This window comes from Crocuta crocuta, unplaced genomic scaffold, assembly GCF_008692635.1.
Source record: "Crocuta crocuta isolate KB4526 unplaced genomic scaffold, BGI_CrCroc_1.0 scaffold25, whole genome shotgun sequence".
Classification (NCBI taxonomy): Eukaryota; Metazoa; Chordata; class Mammalia; order Carnivora; family Hyaenidae; genus Crocuta; species Crocuta crocuta.
In genome coordinates, this window is record NW_027532015.1 from 5459164 (window position 1) to 5467670 (window position 8507).

Below are 8507 nucleotides of genomic sequence, written 5' to 3' on the forward strand. Positions count from 1 at the left end.
TACAGTTTCAAAACCGTTGGGATGAATTGCTTCAGTAGATGGAAGAGGTAGGCATTTGTTGCCTACCAGGAAACCAGAGTGGAATGGAATGAGGAGAGGAATCCATGAATGAAAGAAGAGAGAAGAGGAAAGGAGAGGGTGATACAGACATTTAGGAATCTAGCAGCATATCATCTAAATGAAAGGAGAAGGGTGAAGCACATAAAATTAGTAGTAGACAATAGTATGCTTGTTTTCTTTAGAAATTACTGTTAATTGCAAGAGGAAGTCAGATATATGAGAAATTAAGGATGAACCCAGAGCCTGAGAGAGAGAAAATTCACTTTTTAAAGCCATGCAGTGTCATCTAAAGGATGAAGGTAGTCCTCTAAGTATAATCGAGGGTTTTGTGAGGACTCTGTAGGGAGGGTTTGGCTCTGTACACACTGCTAAATTGCCCTCTATAATGATGAACAATCATTAACTAAATGTCTTTGTTGTCTGTACCCCAACAGGTACCAAATTAAAGTGGCCTTTTAAACACTGCATGGCCCAACTGAAAGAGCACTTAGTCTTTGTCATTTTAAGACATACTTTATTATTTAATTTAGAATTCTGTGTCTCCCAGAATAGTTCTATTTATCTCATCTACCCCATCGATTGCTCTGAGGACAAACAAGAAAAATAGGATTTGAAAAACCTCATCACAGTCAGAGAAGACTGAATATCAAAAGAAAACTCCTTGATAGATGAAAGCAAATGCAGAGATACCAATACAATAATTAGGAATTCAGCTATGTTTTCACAGAAAGCATTTTCTGAGTTTTGCTTTTGTCTTATGTACAGTATACAGTCACATTTAGGTGCTTCGGTGTTTTTCCATTGTGAACTCATTCTTTGCGTAGTAGAGATTTGGCTTTTTGTAGTGTCAGCAAATACAAGTACAGCCACAAAAATCTTTCCTCTTAGTTTCTTCTTGTATCATCAGTCATGCCTGACAAGAGTTTAAGTGCAAAGTGACTTTAAAATTCTTACACAGCTTGTTCCTAATAAGCGCCTTTGCTTTCATATAACAAGTATAACTTACTCTTAATTCATTAGCTACATCTTATAATTTGTTGTCCTAATTTAGAACATTGTGATTGATTCTTTTAGATCCTGGGAGCTGTCATTGAATAGTGTTTCTCTTAAGTAGTAACCCAAGCACATACCACCTGTATACATGCATTTAATACTTACTTGTTCTTCATATTTAGAGAAGATATTCTCTTGTTTCCTACAGTCATATTTCATAGTTTAAATGTTGAGATGTCTGATTTGCTACAGTATATTTTATTTGTTTGTTGGTTTGTTTATTTATCTATTTCACTTAACTATTTTATTTAATTTATTTTTTTCTTCTCTTAGTATTGCCAATTGAGTTGTCACAAAATTACTGATCCATACTGGTGACCTTACTGTACCATAACAATTCAATTTTGGTATGGTTAATTTACTGCTAATAGTTATGTGTAGTGAAAGTGGCATCCAAAAATGTATCTCTCCATAAAAGCTACAAAAAAAAATTAGCAAAATAGAATCAACTTTTTCAGAACTCTGGGATTTAGAAAAAGCCTTGTAGCAACCCAGGAAGCATTTATTTAAGAAACACTGCCAAACTCTAGTAAAAACAGCAATTCCTATTTCCACTCTCCACCTCAACCCTTGCCTTGAAAAAATAAAAAAAAGAGCCTATTTTCCCAATACCGGAGGGGGCGGAACAGAACTGTAGTTGTTCCGTAGCTTCATTCCCAAAGAACTGCTATTATTTGNCAAAAAAAAGAGCCTATTTTCCCAATAGGGAAAGACCTCCGTCCCGGAGGGGGCGGAACAGAACTGTAGTTGTTCCGTAGCTTCATTCCCAAAGAACTGCTATTATTTGCTCTGTTAGATGGTTCCTTGGAAGACCCAACTACAAAAGCTTGTCTTTATCTGACCTGACTCAAGCTTGCCCAATGCTAAAAGCTTCTCCTCAGAGGGCATTTATGAAAAATATTTCCAGGCAAGTGTTTTAAAATTACCAGGCCTGAGGTGATGATTAACAATTGCCACAAACAATGGGCTGACTGAAAAGCTTAAAAGTAAAAGCTGAGGAGTGAGGTGTTTATACAGGCTTTGGAAAGTTCTGACATATTCCTGGGAACCTGGAGTTTCATTCACATATGTAGTCCTATGCATAATCAGAAAGGGTCTGGGAAGGCTGTGGCTCTCACTTCTGGTTCACCTTAAAACTCTGCACAAGCAGAAAGAGGAAGCAAAGACAGAGTTGTAAACTGAGTGTTAGAAGTGTGCTCCAACATGTACACAAATCTCAGTAAACACTGGGATATTTATTGGTTTTGATCTTTGAGAAATTTTTGTCTAATCACTAGGTCATCACTAGACTAACTTGGTAGAGTTTTCACATGACAAAGAACAGAGACATTACAGAATTAGTTTCAGAAATGTCACTAAACAGCTACAACTGGTGAGTTCTACCCAACATTTAAAGTATTATTAACATTGATCTTTCACATACTCTCCAACTGTCTCCCTCCAAGAAGAGGAGGAGAAAACACTTCTAACTCATTCTATGAGGCCAGTATTACCCTGGTACCAAAACCAGACAAAGACATCACAGAAAAGTGAAGTACAGACTAATATCTCTTATGAATATACAAGTATCTGTATTTTCAACAGAATACTAGCAAACTAAATCTAAAATATATAAGAAGAGTACACATGACCATTTGAGATTTATTCCAAGAATGCAACAGTGTTTCAACATATGAAAATCATTCAATGTAATACACCATATTAGGAGAATAAAGAAAAAAAGATTTATCTCAATAGACAAAAAAAACAGAACAAAACAAATATTTGACAAAATCCTATATGATTTTAGAATAAAAGATCATTAGAAATTACAGGGAACTTTCTGAACCTAATTCAGGGTATCTACAAAATACCTACAGATAAAATCGTAGTCCATATGAAAGACTGAATGCTTTCTCTCTAAGATCAAGAAAAAGACAGGAACGTCCACTTTCATAGTTTCTATTCACCATAGTATTGGGCCAGGGCAGTTAGACAAGAAAGAGAAATAAAAGACATCCAGATTGGAAATGAAGAAGTAAATGTGTCTCTATATTTTCAGATATATAAAAGAACACTAAGAATACACACACACACACACACACACACACAGAGTGTTAGTGTTAATAAAAGAGTTCAGCAAAGTTGCTTGATACAAGATCAATATATAAAATCAATATTATTTTTTGTATACTAGCAATGAAAAATCCTAAAATGAAATTAGGAAAACAATTTCATTTACAATAGCATCAGAAAGAATAACATACTTAGGAATAAATATATCCAAAGAAGTACAAGAATTGTACCCTGAAAATCATAAAACGATTGGAAGAGATTAAAGATAACCTAAACAAATGGAAAGACATCACATGTTCAAGGGTCAGAAGACTTTAATATTGCTAAAATTCCAACTCCCTTCTCTGCAATAATGTACAAAACTAATCCTAAAATTCACGTAGAAATGCAAGGGACCCAGAATAGTAAAAAAAAAAACTTGAAAAGGTAACACAAAGTTAGATGACTCACACTTTCTGATTTCAAAACTTACTACAGAGCTACAGTATTCAACTCAGCCTGGTGCTGGGATAAAGATAGACACACAGATCACATAATATTCAACCCAAGAGTCCAGAAATAAGCCAACACATCTATGGTCAACTGACTTTTGACAAGGGAGGCATGACAATTCAATGAAGAAAGAACAGCGTTTTTAGCAAATGACATTGGGACACCTACATATTCATATACAAAAGAGTGAAGTTGGACCCTGCCTCTACCATCTACAATGTTAGCTCAAAGTGTGTTAGACCTATACATAACAGCTGAAATGATGGAATTCTTAAATAGAAAACAGGAGTAAATATCTGTGACCTTGGTTTAAACAATAGTTTTTAAAATATGACCCCAAAAGCATGAGCAACACAAGAAAGAGATAAATGTACTTCATCAAAATGAAGTAGACAAAATTTGTGTTTCAAGTGATATTATCAAAAAAGTAAAAAACTGACCCACAAAATGGGATAAAACATTCGCACATTAAATATCTGATAAAGATCTTGTATCTAGAATATATAAAGAACACAACTCAACAATAAAAAGACAAATATCCCAATTAAAATATAGGCAAGAATTTGAACAGATATTTCTTCAATGAGGACAGACATGCTGATGAAAACTTAGCATGTAAAAAGATGTTCAACACATGAGTTATCAATGGAATGCATATCAAAACCAAAATGAGATATTACTTCACCCCTACTGGGATGGCTATATAACATTTTTTAAAAAAGGAAAGTAACAAGTTGTTGGGGATAAAAAGAAATTAGAACTCTCATATATTCCTGATTAGAATGTAAAATAGTTGGACAGTTCGTCAAAATGTTGAATATAGAGTTTCCATATGACCCAGAACTTTCAGTTCTAGGTGTATATACAAGAGAATTGGGACATACATTTATAAACAAAGTTGTACTCAAATGTTTATAGCAGTATTATTTAAAAGTAAAAAAAAAAAAAAAAAGGAAACAACCTAAATGCTCATCAACTAATGAGTGGATAATCCAACTGTGGTATAACCATACAATATTACTTAACAATAAAAAGAAGTAAAGTACTGATAAATGCTACAGTATGGATGAACTTGAACACTAGGCTAAGTGATGGAAGCCTGACATAGAAAGCCACAGACGGTGTAATTCTGTTTATGTAAAATGTCCAGAATATGCATATCCATAGTGACAGAAAGTAGATTAGTGTTTGGCAGGGACTGGGGAAGAAGGACAATGGGGAGTGACAGAGTTTCTTTTTGGGGTGATGAAAATATCCTGATGGTTGCACAACTCTGAATGTTCTATAATTCATTGAATTGTACAATTTAAAAATAGTAAGTTTTATGGTATGGGCATTATTTTGCAAATGGTTTTTCCTATTTGATATTGAAAGTGCTTGAAATTAATGTTTAGGTCATCATTTTAGAATTGGAATGGTATCTCCAATATTTTCAATACTCACATAATATTTAATTTGCTTTTTACCATTTTTTAAAACTTAGTCTTGAGATTCACTATATATTTGTGCCTACTCAACTACAATTTTTAAAATTTGATGTTACTTAAAATTTTTATTTTATTTTATTATTTTATTTTTATTTTAATGTTTGTTTATTTTTGAGAGAGAGAGAGAGCACGAGCAGGTGAGGGGCAGAGAGAGAGGGAAACACAGAATCTGAAGCAGGCTCAAGCTCTGAGCTGTCAGCACAAAGCCCGATGTAGGGCCAAACTCAGGAACCGTAAGATTGTGATCTGGGCTGAAGTTGGATGCTTAACTGACTGAGATTTTTTTTCAGTTCAATTATCAAATCAAGTTCAATGGTCAAATCAGCTTACTTTTGCTATATAAAAAACTATTCCAAAACTTAATGATTTAAATATCAAACAATTATTATTTCTCATGTTTTTATGAGTGTGTAAATTGTTCTTTTGATTATAGATTATAATCTGTCTGGGCTGGGGTAGAATTTATTCAAATATCTGGGACCTCAACTTAGACAGCTAGCCGTGTGGTCTCTCTCTCTGCTTGTGGACTTTCAGCCTCCAGCAGGCTAGCCTGGGCTATTTCACATGGAGGAAGAGTCCAGTAGCAAGAGAGGAAGCCACTGTATGAGCACTAATGTGATGTTAGTTTTATGTGCCAACTTGATGTGACTATGGGCTTCCAGATATTTGGTCAAACATAATTCTAGGTGTGTCTGTGAGAGTGTTCTGGATGAGGCTAACATTTGGATCAGTAGACTAAATAAAACAGATTGCCCTCCCCACAGTGGATGGGCCACATCCAATTGGTTGGATGCCTGAATAAAACAAGAGGCCAGTTAAGTGAGAATTTGTTGTCTCTGCCTATTTTCAAGCTAGGACATCAATCTTCCACTCTTGGGCTGGAACTTATCACCATCAGCTCTCCTGGGACCCCAGCTTGCTGACTGAACATCATGAGACTTTTCAGCCTCCATAATCATGTGAATCAATTCCATACAATAAATCTCTCTTACTCTTGCTCTAGATTATATCTTACATATAGATTACATATTGTATATACATATAATCTATCTATATAGAAAGAAACATGACTAATAGGTTTTACATATATAAATAATATTATATAATGTTAAGTTACAAATATATACCTATACATTATTTTATATTAGTATTCTAATATTAAAATAAAATAAATATATGTTAACACACATTATATATTAATACAATTTTATATATTAATAAATATTATATATATAAAAATATCAGTCCTGTTTTTCTGGAGAACCCTAATATAGGCAACTTTCACTCTGCTACTTGAATCACATTTGTTATTATTCCACTGGCCAAAGCACGTCCCATAGCCTGACCTGGAATCCTCGCAGAAGGGAACTCCTCATGGGCAGAGAAGGGTATTTCAGCCATTCTGTAAACCATTTACCAAAGTGGACAAAGTTTTCCTTAATCTGCTCTAATGGTTCTATCTTCTTTGATCTTCAAAGCATTTTCAAGCATAGTTGCCTAAAATACATGAAATCAAACTAGACTCACAAGTTTTTTCCTGGGTAGTTAGAAGTGGACAAAGATGTGCTTAATTATCAAATGTATCTCACAATGCTTTGAGGAAAAACATGGCAAATTTGTGTGTTTCTAGCACCTAGCTTCCTTACAGGTTTCAGATGTGGAGATTCTATTAAGCCCTACAACTATGCACGTGATGCCCTATTTGTGTTTGATGCTGTTAACTATCGTAACAGTAGGAACAGCGGCATCAATAACAAGAACTATCATTAACCAAATGAGCAATGTGTTTCAGGTACAATTTAAAGTGTTTCAAGAATTAAATAATTCAATCCCTGAAACAACCTTATGAGTTTGATCTTATTATTCCTATTTTGGAGCCAAGGAGATGAAGGCACAAAAATGTTATGCCAGAAGAGTCAAGTGGAAGGGACTCAGTAGGTTTTTTTCTTGAGAATATAGTGAAAATAATCTTCTCTGTTTAATACTTCAGTCTGTCCTAAAATGATCCCATAAAGCCGTGGTGTGGAATGAAATAAATACCCAGTAAATGATGCCCCAGATATCTGCCCCATCCCGAGGATCCCACTGGTGCCTCTGTCTCACCATGGTCCCTTCTCACCTATAGCTTCCTCTTTGCAATAATTTGTTTTCTGGAAAATGGGCTTACGTGTCCTTAAATTCAGAAGGCAAAAGTACATTCCTTTTTAAGAAAAAAAAACTTTTGTTCAGGCTACAAGGTCAAATATGATCTCCAACAGATCAAAACTGTCAGCAAGATAGGGCACTCTACATGAGCATATAAAGGAAGGCTCGCTGACTCAAGAATAATGTCAATAGTAATACCACTTAAACGCGAAAGAGTTTCATCAGCTTGAGGATGTGTCTTGTCACTGTATGCTTTACCAGATAAATAGGCAACTATTTACCATATTTCTGAAATGAGGCTAAAATGGGGGGAAATGCCTTTACAGTGAGTCTCATTTGACATTGCTCAAACTTACAGTTTCATTGAAGAAAATAAAAACTAAATTTAGAAATAACCCACTAGAATGTGTTACTTTACATATTAATTTATAGAATGTACTTTGATTTTATTAGAATGAAATTAATATAAAATAATTCTGCACAGAGTTCCTTTCTAAGGAAAAGTATGTTCTTTATAAGGCTGTCACTAAAAATAAGTATTTTCAATGTGTCTTATTATTATGTCTAAGCCTTTCCAGTTTTAATAAAAGTTCTATTAAGATGGTCTTAATAATAAGTATAGATAATTGCATACTATTATCATAGAGAAAAAAATCACAACACATTAATAAGATTGCATTAAAAGCATACACTGAAGAAAGTTCATTTCCATTATGTATCAATTCTAAAATGTCGCTTCAGAAAAGATCAGAGTCAAAATTCATCTCTAAGTGGATCACATGCTTTCTCCAAACATAAAACAGTGTTGTGTTTTAAAGGTCAGATGAGCTCGAGCCCTGCTTCGGGCGAGCTTGTGTCCTGCTCTGTGCCAGGTGACCACAAGCCTCGCTGCGAGTGAGCCTTGCTTCTCTCTCTCTTTATCCCTCTCTTTCTTGTCCCTTAAATGGGATTCTCTCTCTGCCCTTTGCTCCCTTGCACCCTCTCTCTCTCTCAAGAAAAAATAAAGTCACATGCATTCAGGAGAATTAAAATAAGTAAACATTTTAAAATATTTACATATTTCTATGTGGTATATAACGTGGCATACTTCAATTTTTTCCCCTGGGAATAGCTACAGAAAGAGAAATAAAGAGACCAAAGTAAGTGCAGAATGACATTTAGATAAGCAAATATAAGACTTCTTTTATTAAATTCTGGAAGCAATATGAAGAGGTT